The sequence below is a fragment of the Rhynchophorus ferrugineus genome, unplaced genomic scaffold (assembly GCF_030347505.1).
Source record: "Rhynchophorus ferrugineus isolate W39M unplaced genomic scaffold, kcgeb_rfMv2 rfM5, whole genome shotgun sequence".
Lineage (NCBI taxonomy): Eukaryota > Metazoa > Arthropoda > Insecta > Coleoptera > Curculionidae > Rhynchophorus > Rhynchophorus ferrugineus.
This window is the reverse complement of record NW_027472584.1, coordinates 18,234,738-18,259,672: the sequence shown is the minus strand read 5'-3', so window position 1 is coordinate 18,259,672 and position 24,935 is coordinate 18,234,738. Positions and strand designations below refer to the sequence as shown.

At 30.1% G+C, this 24,935-nt stretch overlaps 1 protein-coding gene and 2 long non-coding RNA genes across 3 annotated transcripts in view; 1 reads left to right on the top strand and 2 right to left on the bottom strand.

Moving 5' to 3' along the window:
* Positions 1-1,179: 1,179 nt before the first annotated feature.
* On the bottom strand, positions 1,180-2,369 carry LOC143197334 (uncharacterized). The gene is made up of 3 exons (XR_013005983.1): positions 2,111-2,369; positions 1,987-2,061; positions 1,180-1,730 (listed from the first exon to the last, which is right to left on the bottom strand). It is a non-coding gene; the product is annotated as an uncharacterized LOC143197334 (long non-coding RNA).
* Positions 2,370-10,803: 8,434 nt separating this feature from the next.
* On the bottom strand, positions 10,804-11,623 carry LOC143197329 (uncharacterized). Its single transcript, XR_013005978.1, has 2 exons — positions 11,250-11,623; positions 10,804-11,089 (listed from the first exon to the last, which is right to left on the bottom strand). It is a non-coding gene; the product is annotated as an uncharacterized LOC143197329 (long non-coding RNA).
* A 9,987-nt stretch (positions 11,624-21,610) lies between these two features.
* LOC143197038 (uncharacterized) overlaps positions 21,611-24,935 on the top strand; it is a 35,032-nt gene continuing 31,707 nt past the window's right edge. The window contains exon 1 of the mRNA XM_076405089.1: positions 21,611-21,909. The gene's annotated coding sequence lies outside the window, so the exon portion shown is untranslated. The remainder of the gene's footprint in view (positions 21,910-24,935) is intronic.

The window sequence follows — 24,935 nt, the reverse complement described above, 5'->3', positions numbered from 1 at the left end:
GTGTAATGGGATGCACTAATAGTCTTTCAGAGTTCTTCGCACTAACAGCTCGAATCACACTCGTTATGGGTTCTAAGGGGACATCGCGCTTAATTAGTTTGTTGGAGACGTAATACGGGGCATCGTCGCCTAAGTATATACTTGTACAGCAAAACCTTGTTATCTAATAATAATTTAGATTTACGCCAGTTTACGATCAGCCACTACATTTGGTTTAGTTTAAGCCCGATGAGCGGAAGTTCATGATTATTATATTTAAGTTCTTCCACAAAGGGTGAATATCACATGGGTAGATTTTGTCTTATTTGCTCTGATACGCCACGTTTTCAACCACAATTCGTCTTTGTTAAGATGAAGTTGGAGGTTTTTTGTGGCTGATATTGAATTCTTGTGTGATGATAAAATGTATCGTCAGCATATGTTGCAACAGTAATGTTTCTTGAGGTTGGTAGGTCAGATGTATACAATAGATATAACAATGGGCCAAGAACACTGCCCTGGGGAACGCCCGAATATATTGGGTGTAGATCAGTGTATTCGTCAACTTGTTTGACAATAAAATGTCTGTCTGTGAGGTATGATTTCAGCAGTAGGAAGTGTGTATGGGGCAAAAGCTTTTTCAGTTTAACAAGTGTCGAGCCCTCAAACAATATAAAAATAATAATATAATTATGTCATAAACACAAAATTAAGAGGAAACAAAACAAATCTAATTTAATATAACTGTTTGGGCACGGAACCGCCTTCAAACTGATTCTTATTTAGTTATTACAAGGATTATTACGTATATATTTTATACGGAGAAATTTTATATATTTAAAAAAATATTTAAAAAGTTTTTTGTGTGTTAAAATTCTAATTTTGATTATTTTTTATATTTTAGTGAGTACCTTATTTATTTTTTGAAGTCGGTTCAAATTTTTTGTAAAAATATTTTATTTTTGTTATAGTTTGATAACTAAACATTCGTAATTTCATTTCTTAGCATTTATTCTAGCTACGTTGAAATATGGTTTTCTTAGAATGTGATCGATAGCCGTGGATGATATCGATATTGGATTTTAATACCTTCGCAGAACTTTAAAGATGTCTGTTGATATAATTTTAGTATATTTACTTTTATTTATCAATTATTTTAACACCATCAAAATAAAAATGATAACACATTAGTAGAGATATTGTATTTATTCGCTAACGTACAACTGCCATTGATAATTTTTTTATGAGTATTATGTTCGAGACAGTGTACACATACATCGATATATTCGTAAAATACAGCCAGATAAATAAAGCAAATAAACAAAGTGTGACTTAGAATTTCTCATATGATGTTATCGTCTTTCCAAATATGGTTTAGCCGGTTTAGAGATATGTGGACGAGCATTGTCATATTGAAGAAGATAGGATATCGGTGATTCTTCCGATGATTCCCAGCGTTTTAATTTTAATTCACAGTCCCAGTGCATCAGTTACAGTCGGTAGACACATTTATGATATGATTTGGTTTAAATAGTTTGTAGCAGAATACACACTTTTAATAACAAATACAGTTTTAGGTTTGACACTAATGTTGATGGTTCCCTGAAGAATTTGTAGGCCTAATATTTTTGTGTAATTATGTAATAATTCCGCTTCTCCCTGTATATATTTTTCTTGCAAGATTTTTCTAGTTTCTTCTTTGTCCTGCAAATTAGTCACTGTCTGCTCTCCTAGAGCACTTGCTACATTATCTGCAAAAGAATTAGTGCCCATTTTCCATCATTTATATTTATTATTATATTTATAGTATTATTTATCGTATACTCTGGACAGCTACAGGCATACCTATGCACACAAATATTACACACTCTATAATACAAAGTTCCATTGTCTTATAAACTACAAATTAACTTTGAAGGACACATTCCTTTCATCTTGATTGATGCACCAAATTACTCGGTCCTAATTTTATAATTTGGTTCAAAGATGACGATATTTCATTCTTACCTTTACTATAATCTTCAAATAAGTTCGGTTTCCATACTATTTAACATACAAATATATCCTTTGTTCCATAACAATCTACAAAATTAGTGTTATAAAATGATAATATTTTATTAATAATTCATACCTTATACACTTATTTTCGCATTATCTGCTTATAATTTTGCCTATGAAATACTTATATTACCTCAACAAAATGTAAATACAAAATTAACCTAAGAATGACATTTAACCACAACTGAGACTATGGTACGAAAGGAGTGGTAGAAAAGGACGCGAGTTATGAAAACTGTGAGGTTAGATTAGAACAAGTGCGCATGTGCAGTCCTAGCCAATAGAAATTTGTATAGACATGGTTGGAAAGATTTTTTAGTGTCGTCAAAAGTTTAACTCGCCGACGTCTTAGAACCGAATCTCGCTGGCGTTAAAGATTTTTTTTTTAATTTATAAAATAAAATAAAGGATACTGTTCGTTAAAATTAAGTGAATGTTCCCACTGTTATACGGCATGTCAACCACGGACGCGTAATTCTTAAAAATCAAAACCTAATGGTAATGTTGTACCGCAAAATGCCGGCAGGCCTTTTTGAATCGGACGACATTCTTAAATTTTACATTTAAAACGATGTTAAAACGGAGAGTTAGTTTAATAATTACAATGTCTGGTTTGTCGGAAGGTGTATACAGCTGTGAAAGAAAATCTCAATATATGTAAACATTCCATCCCAAGATAGAATAACAAAATTCGAGAATAACAAGAATCGATTTAATTTGATGTCTGATAAAAAAAAGAAAATATAAAAATAGTTATTTCTTAAGGATAAGGTTAAGGATTGATTAATTGATATGGTTCTAGACACATTATATATCATTCTAACAGGTCAATTGAAAAGTCACATTTTTTTGGCAAAATTATTTTTTTTAAATCAACATAATTCTCTTCAAGGGTAATATTATTGATTATAGTGACCCTCCAACTCTTAGATACCATTCTTGTAGTACGATTTGTCCTTTGCTTCAAAATAGGCCTCAGTTTCGGCAATCACCTCTTCATTCAACGAAAATTTTTTCCCAGCGAACATTCTTTTAAGATCTGAGAACAGGAAATAGTCGCTGGGGGACAGATATGGAGAATACAGTGTATGAGGAAGCAGTTCGAAGCCCAATTCATGGATTTTTGCCACCGTTTTCACTAACTTGTGATACGGTACATTGTCTTGATGAAGCAGCACTTTCTATTTCCTCAAATGCGGCCGTTTTTCGGCGATTTCGTCCTTCAACCGGTCCAAAAACGCTATGTAATAGTCGCTGTTGATGGTCCTTCCTTTTTCAAGGTAGTCAATCAAGTCAAAATACAGACGCCTTGTTATTATAACCTTGCCAGCCGACTGTTGCATTTTTCCACGCTTTGGAGCAGGTTCATAGTGTGCAGTCCATTCAGAATACTGTCGGTTGGACCTCGGAGTGAAATGATGAAGCCATGTTTCAACCATTGTCACATATCAACGCAAAAACTCGGGTTTTCATCTTCAAACACTGCTCCGAATCATCAGCTCGTCATTGTTTTTGGTCAAAAGTGAGCTCGCGCGGTACCCACTTTGCACAGAGCTTTCTCATACCCAAATATTGGTGAATGCTATGATGTACACGTTCAGTTGATATCTTCAGAGTCTCTTCTATTTCATCCAATTTCAATTTACGGTTATTCAAAACCATTTTGTTCATTTTTTAATGTTTTCGTCGGTAACATCCTGTTTTAAACATCCACTGCGTTCACTGTCTTCGGTGCTCATTTTACCACGTCTAAACTTAGCACACCAATCCTTGATGGTTGATTTTCCAGGGGCAGTATCCGGAAACTTGGTATTAAGCCAAGTTTTTGCTTCAACTGTATTTTATCCTTTCAAAAAGCAATATTTTATCAACACGCGAAATTACTTTTTATCCATTTCTTTCACAATAACAAAAGTTGCTTCACCCAAAATGCTATAATTCACAAACTAATGATCCGACAACTATCAAATTTATACACGCATCTTTTGAGGGTTAGGGCTAACTAAAAAATATATAGATGTAGTTCTAGTAGCGCTATGTATGTGTCAGACCGGTGACTTTTCAATTGACCTGTCACTAGAGATAATTCTGAAGGTTGTTAAGTTATTTTCTGTAAATTTTAGTAGTATTAACTTCTGATTAATTTAGGTTTCATTAGAACCGAATATTGTAGGTAATAAATACGTTAATTTGTGCATCAAGGTTAAAATGAATGTTCCATAGAATATTCACAGTTATAAAATAGTTTCATAGAATTCTGAGTGAGTTCATTCGAGTTCCATCGTGGGACATAAGGCGAAATAGACAGCAATAGGTATATGAAAGCCATAGAAGACAAACTAAAAATGTGCTATCCACAAGTGTGAGACTGAAGGATATATATATATATATATATATATATATATATATATATATATATATATATATATATATATATATATATATATATAAAGAATACATAAATAAAGTAATGAAAATATGCAGGTGTTGAAATGAAACCAACTACATAATTTGCATAGATGGAACACATAGGACAAATACAAGAAATTATGAATTATTAACAGTATATTTGTAAAAATTTTAAAGCATTGAAAAATATTCAAGTGTTTAATGATTAATGCAATAAGGTATGTGATTATATAACATTTTATTCTTTGAACATTTTATCAATTAGATTGAACATTTAGTTTATATAAAAGTAAAAGAAAATCATGTATACTTATATTTGAAGATCAGAAGTTGTTACAGTTCTAAAAACTACTTATGCTACTTTGTTATAATATTCAGTGGAGTAGTAATTTCCACTTATAAATATTTTGTTGATTATTGATTATGATTGATTAATGGAAATGATATTTAATTAAGTGCAATAAATAATACTATCTTTCCATATAGCAACAACGCTAAGTATCTTCGAATGAATCTTGATGCAAAACTTCGCTGGAGGGAACATTCAAAAAAATAAAATGAAAGAATTAGGATTCAAATATAGGAAAATATATTGGTTAATTGGAAGAAAATCATAATGATCAGGACATAATAAATTGTTATGATACAAGTATTGAAACCTGTATGGACATACGGAATTCAATAATGGGGATGTTTCGCGAAAACCAATATAAATACAAATCAAGTTTCCCAGAACAAAGTATTGTGGATGCACTCAGATACTATAGGACTGATTACTTACAACGAAACCTTCAGATACCTATGCCATTTTCATGTCAATATTGAAGTGTTCCAACCCTTAGATAATACTAGAACATGACACAGACTCAAAAGAATCAAACCATTTTATCTTGGGTAGTGTTGTGTAGTGAGGTGTATTTAATAGAAAAACAGCAGTCTTAATACATAGCCATTACTAAAATCGAGACTAAGATAGGGCCAATGGGTCAAAATGTAATACAACAAAATAAATATAATGGTAAACAAAAGTATACTGATATAGGCGTTTAGCAATAATATCTCACTGATAATATGTTGTAGCAGAGCACACAACATCTTTTGTAGGACGCTACTAATTAATTCCAACACATAATACATTAATGTAATGAGAACAATCCACCGTGCTCTATCAACGTTTCGGAAAAGACGGTCCGTTATCAATCTAATCTGGAAAAGATGCTGAAATATGAATATCGCCGTACGTGTATTCGATGCAATATGATGTAATCTGCTTCTAATCGATCCCGTATGCTAATAATGGGCCAATTACTTTGCTGAATTGAACTCTTCAACTGTTAGAGGCGTAGGGGCGAAAACGAAAAGGGTTGGCGAAAAATTTAATTCTCCCGTGTTAGTGGCAGATATTTATATGGGTAAGCTTTTATTAATAAGTTTTTCCTGGTGAAGCAATTTAAATTTGGTAGTATTAACTTCAACATCAAATTAGTCTCATTGAAATTTCTCATAAAACAAAAGTATATATATATATATATATATATATATATATATATATATATATATATATATATATATATATTAGCGTTGGGAACTATCGAATGAAAACAGACCAAACAGTCGATAGTCGAAAAAGCTAGCGACTGATTTTCAGTCAAATGCACGGTTCAAGTGTTTTTTTCTATTCGTATAAATTGTGAGAGAGGAAAGGACGGAGATAATTACCGGAGGCAATTAATTTTATATGTGGTTATATTTTCCAACGGTAGTATAAGCGAGATGGAGATGTATAAATTCTTTCACGAACGAACCTTAAAAAAGAAAAGGAAAAAAATAATTACTGAATTCTATTAACAAGCAATATATAATTTCATTTTAAACGAAGTAAAATTACTTTTATATTTGAATGTTCTGTGGATCTGTAAAAAGAAATGGAATTTTTCTATGGAATGGAATAATACCCAGAAATGTTTGTATTTCAATGTGTTAATTGCTGTTTTTAAATAATATGCTATAAAAAAAACAAAACCAAAAAACTAAAGAGGTACAATGACCAAAAATATTATATAAAAATTAAAAATATACCTAATCATAGAAAAAAACTAATCCATGACATAATTAAAAATGATCTGAATGAAATAATATAAATGCTTAATTTATTTTTGAAGGGAAATATTTTTTACCAAGAATAGAGAGAGTAATGGAAATATTACCTATTATTGTCATAAAAACAGTCAAAATATTTTACTATCATTCTCAATTTTAATCTTCTTACCCTATTACATTAACAATCTTGAAAAATATCGTAACAAAATGCTATAATATTAATAAACAATATATGGTTATCTACAAGTAAACTAGCAAAAAAATTGTATACATTTTTGTCAAGGGCGCGGCTAGGACGACCAAGCCAGAACATTAAAAATCAGTCGAATAAAACTAGTAGAACCAAAAACAGTAACTAAAAGTACGACTGAAACAGTCGATAATAAATAGTAACAAATTCAGTCGCACCGAAAATAACGACTGAAAACACTCGACTGAAAAAGTCACTTATAAATTAGTAGTAATTAACTACTACTACAATACAATAACTACTACTAACAAAAAGTAGTAAAATCAGTCGAACCAAAAATAGCGATTGAAACAGCCGATAGTAAAAAGTAGTCAATTACTAAACAGTCGATAGTCAATTTCAATCGATAGTTCCCAACACTAATCACTAAACACTAAATTTAGTACAATTTGAATTTACAAATTAATTTGTTTCTACTGTTCTGTGGTACTTACATTAATACACAAGCAAGGCGGATACGGGATTAATAAAACTAAAATACTTAAGCTAAAATTAAAAATACACTTATACACTACACAAGTTCGTGTGGTTTGGTTCGCTTCAATATTCTGATTTTGCTTCAATTTCTTGCGTTTTGTTCAGTAGCTGTGTTGCTGTGATTTAGCAATCTTATTTCATATTTTAAGGCAAAATCTTGGTTCACTTCGCATTTGATTCCGAGGTCATCGTGCAGCTCTTCGTTGGTTACGCAGCGATAAGCATTGGTAATTAATCGTAGAAATTTGTTTTGGCACCGTTGGATTACTAGTTGGTTTGATATTTTAGTGCAACCTCATATTTATACCCCATAGTCCAAATGGGCTTTATGATTGACTGACAAACCAATATCTTTGATTTTAGGTAAAGTTTAGTTTATCTTCCGACTAACCAGTATAGTACAGTTGCTTGATATTGCGTCTAATATCAATGCTTTTATTCTAACATGTTGTTTCCAATTTAATATACCATCGAGATGTATTCCGAGATATTTAGCTGATTCTACTCGAGGAATCAGGCATCTGTCCAATGATACAATTAAATTTTTTTCATTTCACTGCAACGCAAAATTAGCATGGAATGTCTATATATATGATAAATAGTTGTTTTGGGGTTATAGTTTATATACAGTTTTTAAAATTCCGTATTAATTGCTGTTAGATAATCAGGCCATATCAAGGATTTACAACGGATGACATATGTAATCAATTTTATGTTGAAGCCTCACTGACAGTAGTGCCATTTTGTCGAACCGTGAACAAAACATGAGTAGGCTGAAAAAGTCTAAATTTGTACCAAATAAATCGTATTTGCGGGAAGCTTTACTTTTCTACTCACAATTTAAGAAAAAGGCGGTTGAAGGTCTTCGAATATCATGTGAAGTTTATTGCAACCATGCTCAATCGATTTCAACATGCTGAATGCTGGTTTCGACAACGAAGAGGTCTAATAGAAGTTTAGTTAAGACATTGCTTCAAAAACCATTTTTAAAAGTACATAAAAAAATTAAAGAAGATTGAGTATTTCGGTTTATGTATCTAGATGAGAAATGGATATTTAAAAATATAAATTTAAATTGGGCCACTCTTGAAAAAACCTTAATAAAGGGTGTAAAGACCACAAAAGTTGATGGACGTTATAATCTTTATAATGTTTTATTCAACCTTGTTAGTCAGAATATTTTTAATAATTTATTGCAGATTGTTCATGATGGAAACAGGCTTGGCTTTATATTTGGAGTTGAGCTAGTGTTTGGTCACTTACATATACTAATTGTATGTGTTTTATGAATTTACTTTATTTAGACACAATCCTGAAAAAAGATACACGGTAGAAAGAAGCATTATCTACAATAATACCTTCGGTTTGAATAAACTCCATTAGATAGACAGAAGACCAATTTGACAAATAATGGAATTGTGCATAATTCTTCGATAGATTACCAATCAACAACTTCCTAATTGACTTGAACAGTGATTTTGATAGTGAAAATGACTGAATGAAACTTTTTTATTATGGGCTGATGGCTTAATGCTGACAATTGCCAACACAGGGTGACAAGAGGGGAAACAGCTAAAGATTAATATATAGGTAAGATAGGATAACTGTAGAAAATTGTATTATGAGTGTAACAGATTGGGTAATTGTTCAATATATATATAAGCATTAATACCAAATGTTTTGTATATATGATAAATATATTAGAAAGTACGCAGTTATTAAATCTAATTTTATGGGGAAAATGTACACAGGCAGTAACAGAAGAAATAGATACGGAGAAATACACTGATATCAAATTGACTTGACAAGGGAAAACAGGAATGAAGAAAACAAGAACTAAACGTAAGATAGTAAATTTAGATGGATTAAGCCTCCAGGGGATAAAGCTAATCAAATAGCGCCTAGAACTCTACCTCATAGGTGGTGTGAAAAGTAGTTCAATGTAAATATAATAACGCAACTCTAACCTGCAATCTATTATGGCTGTTTATGATTAACTGTTGTTTAAATCCTTCAATGATATATGCATTAGATATACCATAATGTTAAAATAAATTATATTATATTAACGTTATTCTTGTTTAAATATTTTATTTACATTTGTATTTTATGTCAGAATGAAAATAAATCAAAACTTAAATTTGACGCGAAAACGTTTCATTATAAATTTTGATGACATGCATTGGTTGTTTTATTGGAAGGACAATACAGTTTTGACATATTAACAAAAGACGACTGACAACAACTGCATAAGGCATGGCAATCCACGACCTAATAATAATGTTCATTTAATCTGGTCTGTTGGTGAAGGACAGGCGACAGGCGGACAAGAAAAGAAAAAAAAAAGAAGGTTTGAAATATCGATTTTTATTCGGATAAACTGCCAAAATCAAGGCTTATTAAAAGGCTATTTAAGTCTCGTTGAGAACGTGGATATAAATTCGGGATTGGACGGTATAATCCTAGAATGAAGTGACAATCGTGTCGTGTGCAGACTGCTTATGAATGCTGAAGGTGTCGATGCGAATATAAAGGGGAGATGAGCAATTAATGAACTTCCCTTACCCTTTTCCGGGCCTACTCTGACCGCCACTGTAAGCACTTAATCGATTACTGAGTTAGAATTTATTATTTCCTATCTCGTTTATTAATATAATTATTAGCAATTAGTTTACGAAATGATCAGAAATTAAACTAACGTAATTTATTTCTTAAATTCATATGTTATTGCTACGTTCTTCGTTATTAAAATTGTTTTTACAAAAAAGTTACTAGTATTTAAGTTTTATAGCAATAAATATGATGAACGTAATAAAAAATCACAAAAATATGGATTTCTAATAATAATATAGGATAGGCAGATTCTAAAATGATAATTACTTTTAAACTAAAAGTCTGATTAGTAAGATTGTTCGCCATATTAAGTCAAACAACTATCAGAAATGTTACGAAACATTGACGTCATTTAGCGTTTCCTAACTAACATTACCGCATTCCAACATCTAAATTTTTGTTAATTAAATTGTGCTGCCTACTGTTAGTAAAATTAAACGAAGAACTAACTAAAAACTTAAACTTAAATAGAAATAACTTAAATTTGCTCAAAATTGCTTCTTCGATGCCTCTGTGCTGTATGACTATTACTGAAATAATAATTTTAATAGGAATATTAGAACTCCTCTAGAATCGAAATTAGTGAGTATTCAAAACAAGCTAGTCATGGAATGTGGTGGAATGTTGAAGAAAATTAACTACAAAATACTAACAGTATGAAACTTGGCAAGAATCTACTGAAAAACGTTATAATGATAATAATTTTAAGATACAGATGCAAATATATTTAACAGGGCTATTAAAATGTTAATTTTACATGGTTGATAGTAACTATAACATAAAAAGACTTAAATTATATAGATTTGATGATGGATGTTTGAATTTATTAAACTTTTATCAGCACAGTGGAATGAAAAAGTGTAATCGATATTGTAGTAAATTACTTTGTAATATTTGGATAAATAAAAATTAACAAATTGTGATTTTCAAGTTTATTTTAATAACAACCTGAAAAATTTATAACTGAACATGCAACTGCAATACTTCATCATCACTTGGCCTTTTCATATATTTCTTTGAATTCTCAGAAGATATAGGTATTGGTTTGGTTTTGTAGTCTTAGAAGCCCATTTTCTTTTGTCTGGTTAGCATTCGAATATTGTAAGAATATGTGCTGTGTAGGCACTTGCAGGAATTAACGAACACTGGGAAAACTAAGCTCACCATATAATATTAAATATAATTTTCCCTATTATTTGGCAACTAAAACAGGAATAAAGTTATTAAGGACTCATATAAATAATAAATAAAATAAATGAGGTCTAACCTCAAATTATGTCAACAGTGTTATTTATTATACCTGGATATTATGTTTATAAGTAACATTAAATAATATAAGGTAATAAAAATAGTAAAAACTTACATCAAAATAATCTCTACAGATATGAATTATCACTGTTGAAACTATATTTTCTTCTTTTTGCTTTGGAACGAACACAATTTATTTGAATCATTATACACATTAGAGCATCGATACATATTAGAATACCTAATTATAATACAAAAATATTAAAATAATGTATAAATAAGACAATTCAATACATGACATAAGCTGTTTCACTAAAAGCACTGTAAATTTTGACACTTGACACTTGACTCACAATCGACCAAAACCTACAACTTTTTCAAGCCTTCAAACTCAATTCACTTTAAATGTTTTTCTCATTCGGACAGGTTATAAGGACTTTTACGTTTTGATATGTATATCAATAATTTATCTTTTTTCTAGTAATTTATTTTTAGTTACTATAACATTATCAGCATTTATCATTAGGTTGTAACTATGATAACGCAATGAGGTCAGAAATAGTTGTAACTAATATAAAAAATAAAATAACTTCCTAACACGAGAAAATTCATGAAATATTTTCACTGAAATATATTTGCATTAAGTTTTGTGGAGAAAACCTGACTACTGGCTGTATTTTGATCATATTATTCGATAGAACAAAGGCCTTTTTCCTAAAATAAAGTTCGATGAATATAAATCAAGCGGATACAACTTTTAAAATGATATAAATCGATAATTACTGAAAAAATCACGAATAATAAATCTTGTGTGACAAGATAAGTTCTGATTAATTTGATAAATGTTCTGATTATTCTTGAACATTGCAACATAAACATTGTTATTAGGAATATAAGTGTTTCTAACTGTATTTAATTTTTTGTAAATATTATTTTTCTATGACAGTTGAAACTACAAATTGTTAATACTAGTATTGTAGTGTAAAAAATACTAATGATAATCGTCCGTATTTAACAGCATAAATTATTACCAATACTGTCAATTTAAGATGAATATCATCATAAAAATTAATCTACCCTCGGCAAACCTTGTAATGAATCATCCTGTATAGAAAATCTAAGGACAAAGGTGTAAGATCGCACCTGCGAGGTCCCAGGACAAGCTCCAGGATCACAGTTTAATATCAGGATAAGAGTATTGTGTTTCCAGTTCAGCACCTCTCAACAATGTTTTCACAGTTCACAAGCTGCGTAACAAGGATCCATCTTACCGCCGTGCTGCCATCGTACGGTATAACAAATCCCCCATTATTCGTATTTTGTTCGTAGCAACATTAATGCTACGCTGTATTAAATAAGATGATGGGGGAAGGTACCAAATTATGTCATAAAACGTATAGATTCAATTAAATTAATAACAAAAAAGACCTAGGTAGAATTACAGTACATTTCGTTATGTTATTTCACTAATAATGTCTAATAACGTAATAAATAAACTAATAGAATATTAAATATTATATCTTTCTTATAATAACATATTTAGCTTAATATTACGTTATATTTAATTATACTATATAAGTTTTTCACTTTAAAAGGGCATTTTTAGGAAAAATTGGTACAATATACATTTTCTATCATTTTCCACAATTTTTCCTATCTTTTTAGCAACATAGCGTGGCTGGTTTGTCAGTTTTCGCAACTGTGAACAATCGGATCTGAAGTGACAATCCAGAGGGACTCTGCCTGGTGAGTATACTGGGTGGGGCAGAAATTCTCATGACTTTTTGGGTTTGATATTGTCATAAAAGATTCACATTTCATCGCCAGTTACAGTACGACATAAAAAACTATTCCTCTTTGCCTGGCAAACAATTTTCACTGTTTTTGGATCTTTCCCAATGCATGTAAAGGTCTCAAGAAGTTTAATTCACCAAATTCTAAACAGTCTTAAAGTTATTTCGTCCAAAAAATCTTGCAATTAATTATTTTCGAACGACTTTCAAACCGACAGCCAAGTCACTACTTGTAAATCATTAAAAACAAAACTGACAATTCGGATATGACGTGGCAGCATCACCATACGTTTTTGAAAACGCTTGATGAGATTCGGCAGCAAATATATATATATATATATATATATATATATATATATATATATATATATATATAATATATATATATATATATATATATATATATATATAATATATATATATATATATATATATATATATATATATATATATATATATATATATAATATATATATAGTCAGATCGGACGGTGTTAGACGTTTTAGTTTACGCACTTCACTGTCACTTCACATATTTAGCTGAATAGCGAGCATAATGGGAAATTGAAATTATTGATTCAAAAGGCATATCGCGTTATATCACTTCATTTGAGACATAGTCGTAGTAGTGTATAGACAATGGCAGGCAATACTTTATTTTGGAACCGTTGTGTATATTAGACTTGCTAGCGGTTCCCCATAGTTGGATTCCATAGGACCAAATAGGCTTGAGTATAGATTTATACAATAATATCTTATTATCTAATGATAACTTGGATTTGCGCCCGATAAGTAAATACATTTGATAGAGTTCAAATCCAAGGTGTTTCCGTTTGGCGAGTATGTGCTTCTTCTAAGATATGCGTCGATATAGGTGCATACCAAGATATTTAGCATCCTCTGCTTGCGGGAGTTCACAATTATTAATATAGACAGGTGAATATGTTCTTCTACGTAGCGTAAAAGTTATGTGACTGGATTCAAAAATATTGAATATCGAAAATGTAATTTGAAGCGTTCCATGATCTATAAACACAGAATAACTCAATAATCTCTAATAGTAAATGAAAAACTGTTATTTAAGAATAAATCAAACAATTCGAATGATCAAAACGATTGATGATTATGATTTTTTTAATTAAGGGATTAATGGGTGAAGAAGTTTAAGAGATTCGTAACAAGATATCATTATCACGTTAAAACCAAAACTCCAGCATTTAAATTATATTGAGCTAAGATGAAGGGTCAAGAGAATCAAAGCATTTGGTATAATTCTTTAATGAAGTACATTTAATTAAACATACAGAACAATCTACTAATCAACAATTAACGCGAACAAAGTGTTCTCCTTATGTTTGTCTGAAGATTAAACAAGGACCGTCGGTTCTTTTTAAATATGTACATATTTTTAATACAATTCACAAAATTACATCATAGGAAACCGATATATAAATAACACAAAATTGTAGGTAGGCACTTTGATGTCAACTTCAAGTAATTTGTTTAATTATTACAAGTCATTTATGATAATCCTTCGCACTTTACCAGACACGTTCTTCTTCTTTCTACACAATACTACTAATTGATTACAAGACTATATTCGGATTAAAAGCCAGCTGTCGAAAGATATGGACTGTGGGTCAGGTTCGTCTACCGCCTTGAAAAGGTCCGGCCTACCACTGTCGTTAGATGTAATGCTCCTAAATAGATGTTTACAACTGGTTTTACACAATTGTTTTGTTCGGTCTCGATTATTGATTCAAGAGGCATATCGCGTTATATCACTTCATTTGAGACATAGTCGTAGTAGTGTATAGACAATGGCAGGCAATACTTTATTTTGGAACCGTTGTATATATTAGACTTGCTAGCGGTTCCCCATAGTTGGATTCCATAGGACCAAATAGGCTTGAGTATAGATTTATACAATAATATCTAATTATCTAATGATAACTTGGATTTGCGCCCGATAAGTAAATACATTTGATAGAGTTCAAATCCAAGGTGTTTCCGTTTGGCGAGTATGTGCTTCTTCTAAGATATGCGTCGATATAGGTGCATACCAAGATATTTAGCATCCTCTGCTTGCCGGAGTTCACAATTATTAATATAGACAGGTGAATATGTTCTTCTACGTAGCGTAAAAGTTATGTGACTGGATTCAAAAATATTGAATATCGAAAATGTAATTTGCAGTGTTCCATGATCTATAAACATCGAATAACTCAATAATCTCTAATACTAAATGAAAAACTGTTATTTAAGAAAAAATCAAACAATTCGAATGATCAAAACGAACGATGATTATGATTTTTTTGATTAAGGAATTAATGGATGAAGAAGTTTAAGAGATTCGTAACAAGATATCATTATCACGTTAACACCAAAACTTCAGCATTTAAATTATATTGAACTAAGATGAAGGGTCAAGAGAATCAAAGCATTTGGTATAATTCTTTAATGAAGTACATTTAATTAAACATACAGAACAATCTACTAATCAACAATTAACGCGAACAAAGTGTTCTCCTTATGTTTGAAGATTAAACAAGGACCGTCGGTTCTTTTTAGATATGTACCTATTTTTAATACAATTCACAAAATTACATCATAGGAAACCGATATATAAATAACACAAAATTGTAGGTAGCACTTTGATATTAACTTTAAGTAATTTGTTTAATTATTACAAGTCATTTATGATAATCCTTCGCATATTACCAGACATGTTCTTTATCTTTCAACACAATACTACTAATTGATTACAAGACTAAATTCGGATTAAAAGCCAGCTGTCGAAAGATATGGACTGTGGGTCAGGTTCGTCTACCGCCTTGTAAAGGACCGGCCTACCACTGTCGTTAGATGTAATGCTCCTAAATAGATGTTTACAACTGGTTTTACACAATTGTTTTGTTCGGTCTCAACAATACCCTCTTTCTTAATAATACTCTGTTAGTCGAGCATAATTATTTTTCAGTATAACATCTCAATTATGTAACACTGAAAAAATAGTTATAAATTCAGTTACCGTCAATTCAGTAAAATAAAACATATTCATCAAAATAGTTTCAACCGTTTAGGACGTCTAGTGACATGACACACACGAACAGAAGGTTAATTTGCGTTATCTTATTTTGATATCTATAAAACAATAACTACTTCAATATAAGTACACGTTAAAATAGTATCAATAATATTTTATGGATCTATAAACTATATGCTTAAATAAACTAAACCTGAGATCCTGGGCTTAAAATTAAATATTTTGTTTACATTGTTTGTTTACACTCCCATCTATACTAAAATATGAAAAACAGATTTAATTTATTATTATATAGTTAATTAAAAATAGATATCTGTAAATTTATATTAGATTAAATTGAACTAGACGCATCTCTGAGTAAAGTGTTAAGTTATATTTAGACAAAATCTAAGGATATGTCCTTAGTTCCTTTTTGCAGAAACACTTATTAAAACAATTTATTGTTAATATACGGATCATTAATATGAAAATGGAGGATCAATTCTCCAACAACATAGTCTGTAAAATTAATCATGTGATGATGCCCTACATATAGTCTATTCAAAGTTTCTTTAGTAATGCGTCATGGATGTTTGTGACGTCGAAATATTGCAATGTTGCCGTATCAACTCTGAGTTTTAGTTCACTTTGGCTTTGACATATATGAAAATTCTAATCTAAGTAAAATAATTGAACAAAAATGTTATCAAATATAATTTATTTTAACATTATAGTACATCTAATACATATAATGTACTATCGAATGACTTGAAACTACAATTAAGAACACAGGTATAATAGTTTGTAGGTTAGATTTGTCTTGATCGCATTGAACTCTTTTTTATACCATCTACGAGGTAGAGTTTCCCCCTGGAGGACTAATCCACCTAATTAACAATTTTATATCTGAGAAACCTCTTTTTTAGTTTCATTCGAGAGCATTTTTACGTTTAGTTCTCGTTTCCTTCGCTGGTGTCTTTATTTGTCAAGTCATCTTGTTGTCACTGTATATTTTATTTCTTCTGTTATATATTGCTTCTGCTATTACTATGAGCGTATACCATTCTTCATAAAACTAATCGCTGAATTCTGTCTAATGCATTTATCATATCTACAAAACAGTTGGTGTTCATTATCTCTTCATACGTCCTAACCTAGTGCTTATATTTAATTTTGAACAACTACAATCATATCTGTGCACACAAATCTTTCACAATTAACACAAAAAATAATTTTATATCTGAGAAACCTTTTTTTTAGTTTCATTCGAGAGCATTTTTACGTTTAGTTCTCGTTTCCTTCGCTGGTGTGTTTACTTGTCAAGTCATCTTGTTGTCACTGTATATTTTATTTCTTCTGTTATATATTGCTTCTGCTATTACTATCAGCGTATACCATTCTTCATAAAATTAATCGCTGAATTCTGTCTAATGCATTTATAATATCTACAAAACAGTTGGTGTTCATTATCTCCTCATACGTGCTAACCTAATGCTTATATTTAATTTTAAACAACTACAATCATATCTGTCCACACAAATCTTTCACGCCCTACAATAGCATTTTCTACAGTTATATTCGATCAATTGTATGCATTCCTTTAGTTGTTTCCACTCTCATCACTCTGTCTCAGGAATTTCCAGCATTATCACATATGCTGAAAGTTTCCTTCAGTCACTTTCACTTTCCGATTCACTGTCCAATTCAATTACTAAACTGTTAATTTCTAATCTGCCTAAAACATGTTTACGATTCCACCATTTATCAATTACTTCCTCTGTATGTCTTATCGAGTTTATCTTATCCAAACCGAAGGTGTTATGGTTGACAATGCTTCTTTCAACTTATCCAAATAGTTTTTAATGGAATACCCATTTCGATCAGCAATATATCTGCAATTAATTATTAATAAATATAATGACCAACAAAACCTAATCGAATGCTATTGTAACTTTTACCTTTTTCCATCAATTTTTGTTGTCTTTACACTTTTTTTGTTACTGTCTTGCCAAAAGTGCCACAATGAATCACTTTGAAATATTCAAGTTTCATCAAGATACACAAATTCAAATAGTTTATCTTCCTTGGTCCTATTTTATGCTTTTAAAATTGAATTATTTTTAAGACAATGTCTGGAAGTTCCATTAAACCTCTCCAAGGGTTATCTTTACACCATTTAAACCCTATGCCCTGTAAAAGTGTATGAAAGGATGTCTTACATCCCTCAAAAAGCTGCATGTCCCTTGTTCTTTTATGTATACTTTCCAGACAGACAATTTTCTCTAAAATAATTTTATTAAAATATGTTTGTATCGATAAAATAGTTTGTGTACTTACAGTTCTTATATATTATGTATATTTGGTTTCCGATATAGCCAATATCAAGATGGTCAAGATTCGTCACCCACTTTGTATGTAGACGTGTTTTCTTGGGTGAATCTAAATATTATATTTAATTTTATAAGCCATTTTATTAGCGCGGCAGCATCCCGCTAAAAACATTTTCAATAAAATTGTAGGGACTTATATTATTTAATATCATCAATAATTACCTCTCTAACGGAATTTACCAGCAAAAGGGGACCACCATTATCTCGTTCCTTTCCGAAATAACCTATTAAATTTGCAATCAATGTGTGACCCTGAATATTTATTGTTTTCGACATTTCCAAACAAAGTGATATGATATATAACGGCTTACGGCGACTTAAAATTTATCAAAATAATCAAAGGGCTAAAATAATGTTTGCCGGTTTATAACTTGTAATAATTGTAACTAATATTTTGAATAATTTAGCGTACATCTGACAACCGGACCGATTCACCATTCAACCGATCAGCTGTCAGATAGCTAACATTTTGGAACGTCGAGGGAAACCAAAAAATTATTAAAAACAACTCCCATGACAATATCAAAGATGTTTTCCACAAATTCATTAACTGGAGAAATAGAACAAATGCCATAAATTAAATAGATAACACATAACAATTAAATAGATAATAGGATAGATTTTATTTTATAGGTTAGTAATATTTATATGTATTAATATGAAACATAAGAAATATCATTGTCACTATATGTTTAATTATTATGTTTAGATTAATGCTAAAACGATCTTTTGGAGATTCAGGGAAGGCTCCGAAAAAGACGTGGTTCCAGTCCAGAAAGCGATTTGAAAATAGGAAACCATAAAATAAATGAATAGTTAAGAAGAAGTAGACAGCCCCCCCCCTCCCACAACAGTAACTATGGATTAATGATGATTATGATGAAACTAATACGTGAACTAATAAATAATATAGTTTGAAATACTGTTTGCAATATAAAATAGTGTTCGAACAGATATTTTATTAAAAACTTTTTCATTAACCGATTGTAGACTTCTTCTAAAGTGTTAAATAGTAAACAAACTAGAAAATAAGTCGAAAAGGACTACAAAATTATTAAAAATTGGGCAATTTAATAAAAAATAAAAAGTTGTCTGGTAGTATGAAATAGAATAGATATCATTGTCACTCTAAATATATATATATATATATATATATATATATATATATATAAACCAAAAAAAAACTAATCAATTCTAGTACGACTTGTTATATGTTAGCTGATTTTCAACATTCATTCATTCGTTCATTTAAAGATGGGAAAAGTACGGGTTATCAATGGACAATACGTTAAATAAAATAAACTTCAAATAAAAGAAGTCTTCTGTAGCTAATTTATATTAATGATAGAAACAATGTTTTTTTATATTAAATTATGACAATAAAACAATATTTCAACACCTATATTGGTAATATATATATATATATATATATATATATATATATATATATATATATATATATATATATATATATATATATATATATATATATATATAGATATTACCAATATAGGTATTAATACGAAATACCATAAATATCATTATCACAATATTTTTAATCGTCATGTTTAAACTATACCAGGTGTACCAGATTACCGGTCTTTCTAATATGTCATTTTTTAGTGACACGCTTCAAAGTAATACATGTTATATTTTGTGAAAGTAACACTGTCATAGATTTATACCTATTTGAAAATATGAAATTTCGTGCCTGAAAATGTGCATTTACATTACATTTCTTATTTAATTAAAGGAAAAAGCCGCTGAAAGTCATCATTTGTTGTTAGAAACTAACGGTGAAAATGCTCGAACATTAAAAACTCAATTAATTCAATAGTGGCGATGATTTCGATAACGATAATAATTGCAAAACAAATAACGTACTGATAGATCGAAAAAGTTAAAAATAATTCGCAGAAACGATAAATGTAATCAAAGAAACGATTAGCGACCAATTACGAGCAAAGGTGATCCAAATCCAAAAGATGGGAAGATGGGTGTCACATTAATTGAACGACAAGCAAATGAAAAATGGAGAAATCGTCTGTGAGATGCTGTTTCAAAAGTTTGATTGGAAGTAATTTCTGCATAGAATAGTGATGGGTGATGAAAGGTGGAAATATTTTTAAAACCTTAAGCGTAGAAAATCATAGTTATGATCTGGCGAAGCCGGCCGATCGATTCCAAAGGCCAAATCGTTTTGGTCGCATGACAATGATCTGTGTTTGGTGGGACTAAAATAGTGTGGTGTATTTCCAACAGTCAAAACCTGGTGAAACAGTTAATAGTAATCGCCACCGACAAGAAATAATCAATTTGAACTATACATTGATCGAAAAAACGTCCAGAATGGGCCCAAAGACAAGGTAAAGTGATTTTACAGCACGACAACGTGCCGTCTTATAAAACAAAACCGGTCAAGGAAGTGCTTCCACTTGGATGGGACATATTATCGCTCCCGCTGCACACTCCAGACCTTGCCCCGTCTGACTATCAACTTTTCACATCAATGGGACACGGGCTTGCAGAGCAGCACTTCGCCAATTTCGAGGAAGTTAGAAAATAGGTCGATGAATGGTCTTGCTCAAAGGACAAACAGTTTTTTTTGGAATTGTATCCATAAATTGTCTGAGAGATGGTCGAAACGTATATAATTAAACGGCCCAAAACTTTGGATATATTTTTTTTCATTTTCTTGAAAATGATGTTGATTTTTCCAAATAAAAAAACGGTAATGACTTGCCAGTATACCTGGTACATCAACTTTGAGAAATAATTCTTGTAATTTTCATTAATCTATATATAATATAAAATATATTGTATCAGATATAAATAATGATGTAATATTTAACAGTTTTCATATCAAATAATAAATCTAAAATAAAATTTTAGATAAATTTTTTTGAAAAATAACGAGACATATTGCGGTAATACTTCTAGCGACGATATTTTCCTCGATCGACTGGATCTTTTTTCGAGCAGTAAAAGGCCGGCCGAGGCAGGTGACCCGACTCCCTAAATGGCCTCCCGTAAAGCAGCGCGCCTCTGCACATCTGCCATCCCTTGGGACTACACAGGATCCTCCCTGAGGCCACGCCCCCCCTAATCCGAAAGCTCTACCGAGACGCGGTCATTGGTCGATATTGAGAGCCCAGCATTCGATTGGCGCTAGAGAATTCCGAACAAGGATGAGGATGCTCTACACCAAATTTATGCAAATGGCCCTTCTTTACACCAGTGTCTTGGTGCTGCGCTTTTGCGATGCAAGAGGGGGCAAAGGTTATGGTACTGTCAACAACTGCTTGCTTTCTGCGATTGCCCTTTTGACCAGCTACCACTACTCAAGTCTTCACGTTACATAAATCTTTTAAAAATATTTTTCGTCATCTCAAAACAGTGCATACATCACTACACGAGGACCGAAAAGGAATGTTTAAGTGAACGGCTTATAGACGATACTTTTTTTTGTGCATTATAAACACTAGGTTTTTACGAAATTCGACGAAAAGTTTTGTGATTCACTGTGACATCATATGCTGTCTATTTTCCAGGATTTTTATAATTTTTGGTAAGTATCCCCTCTTATTTTATCGTTATCATATATAATAGCTTGTGATTACAAATAAATAATTAAGGACACGAGCTATATATATAATATATGTTTTTAAATATTCGTAATTAACAAAAAAAAACTACCACATCAGATGTATATGAATCACGACAAATTATTACCAAAATACTCATCGTAAATTTAAAATTTTAACTGTGAAATTAATCAAAACGACAATATACTCGCGTGTGGTAAAAGCTTAAATCATATACATAATCTTGGTTAATAGAAACCTGGACAACAATGTGACTTTAATTAATTTTATCTAACCTGTTATGTTTCCAACATGAATAAATCATTTTACACGGAAAATCATGCTGGCTGTCACCCATTTCCGACCTGTAATGGATAATATGAGTTATTGTTTTCGGACTTGTTGAAAATATTTTGTCGACCTCCATAGCCGAAAACTCATTTTTTTTTAATAGAAGTTCAAGCGATCTCAATCACACCTATACAAATGTCATTTACATACATAGAATCATAATTGTCTAATTTTTATTTGTTGGCTGCGAAGCCAATTTCATCACATACGCGTTTATCTGAATTATTTATGGTGAATAATTTATTGATTATCCACATTTGGTAATCATATTGTCATATAAATAGCAATAATAAAAATACATTCAAACCGAATATCTTCCTACTTTTCTCTGATATATTTTTAAAGACAAAAAAAATACTTACAACTAAACAATATCTTATTTTTATAATATAATAAACAAAATATAATAATACATGAGTGTCATAGGTAGTTTCTTTTATAATGGAAAAAATAGAACCAATTTATATAGTCAACAAACAACAAATTATTATATAATGGAAGTATACATAAATATACGTCGTAAAACTGTGATTTTTTTTAAGGAATGGAACCTTATGTTTTATTCAATGTATTGTCAATAACCAAATATTAGTTTTTCGCAATTTTCTGACCTTCATCTTTTAGTTTTACACACGAATGAACCTAAATTGATTAAAATGTTGCTTAGACATGCTACATAGATCGAAATAATTAATAATCAGAAGGAGCAATGTCTGGTAACTATCACGGATGCAATGAAGATTACAATTTAAGAGTATCCATGTTAATTTTCACGATTTTTTCAATATATGGCCGAACGTTGTCGTCATGTAAAGTCAGTTACTTGCTTTTCTTCTTCTATAACAACCATTTTTCATCTAACAAAACACACTATTTGCAATATATAGCGATTTCTTTAGATTTAGAGTTCCAGTTCATCATCTTCATATAATTTAGGTTTTTATCTCAACATTTTTGTTCTTAGCATCAAATTTTCCGTTCACAAACGGTTGAAAACACTCAAGATAATTTCTCTCACATAACTCAGCCTTAAGAAAACGAAGTAAATCAAAGCAGCCCGCCAAATATATATAAGATATGTAACATAATAAATTTTGCAGAGTTGATACATATTTTTTATATCCCATGATATGAACAATTGCTACATAACTTATTGGTGGTATCTTCTTTTTTCGAACGGTGGAAACTTATTTGTATACTTATAATATTATTACTATCTGTATTACGTTAATTAGTTTCTAATATATAATTGTTAACTCACCTTCATCCAACTTTGTATCATCTGAATTTGTCTGTAAATTGGCAAAATTAACGTATTCCAAACAAGTGATAGTGGTTTATAAATAATAAATAGATGAATAAACAATTTATTACAAATATTACTCCGCTTTTTATATTTGAAGTATTATTTTCGCTCAAAAACATTCTATGTATGGAATTTTATGGCTCTTTAAGATTTACTTGTAAATTATCCTCTTCCCTAATATTATAGATATATACAGATATAATTTGTTATTTTATCTGAGTATATGGCTTCAATATAAGTTTTACAAAACACTTTTTTACAGCACTTATAATTATTAATAATAATAATATATAATTGCAGTGTAATATAATATTAAACTTGAATTAGTTTGTTTTCTATAACAATTTAGAAAAAACGTCTACAATACGTCTATATGGTAGTCATCAAAGCCTTCCAACACTTTTTGTTAGCCGATAGAAGTATACAGAGGGCACCAAGAGGTCCTTAACCAAAAACAAAAGCTTAGTTAGGGCCACATGTTCTTTGATATACCATACCCCTGTCGAATAAAGAGCAAGTCTGAATATCAATCAATATTTACATTTTTTATGATTTTAAATGGTACTCAAGAATTGCATTGTTTCTGTTAAGTACTCGAACATAACTAAATTACTTTTAAACTGTTTACAAACTTGCATCAATAGTTACCGAATAATATGTATGTGCGTAGTGTAACGAAACGTATAGAAAATGATATTTTAAACAATAATATAATTTAAAAAAAGATTATTTTTTGTATTTTATAAATAATATATATATACATATATATATATATATATATATATATATATATATATATACCATTCGTTTTAAGAAATTGGCAAAGATTATTTTTGGTTCTTATGTTATTGATTTAGGATATTTATAATTATGTTTTTTTATTATCGCTATATTTTATATACTGTATAACCTATTTTATATAATTGGTAGATATTTTTGATATTTATTTACTAGTTTTTGAAAGCAATTTGTCGTGTATTTGAGCTTTCTGAATTATTTCTTGACATGTTGATTCGATAAAGGTAGAAGATAGAATATTTTATACAATAACATCTTTTAAAAAATAATTATTATTTTTAGTTATTATATTATTCGTTTGAGATTTTTATCATTATTTTTTTTTTGATAATCACTATATTTTATATGCTAAATAACTTATTTTATAATTTTCTGGATCAAATATTTTTTAAAACCGTGTTTATATTTATTGAAATACATACGCTTATAATTATAAATCAGTAAAATGTTTTTCATTTTTTTTGCCAGTTTTTAAAAGCAATTTGTTCGTGTATTTGAGCATTCAGAAATATTTCCTGATATATTAATTGCATAAGAGTAGAAAAAGAATATTTT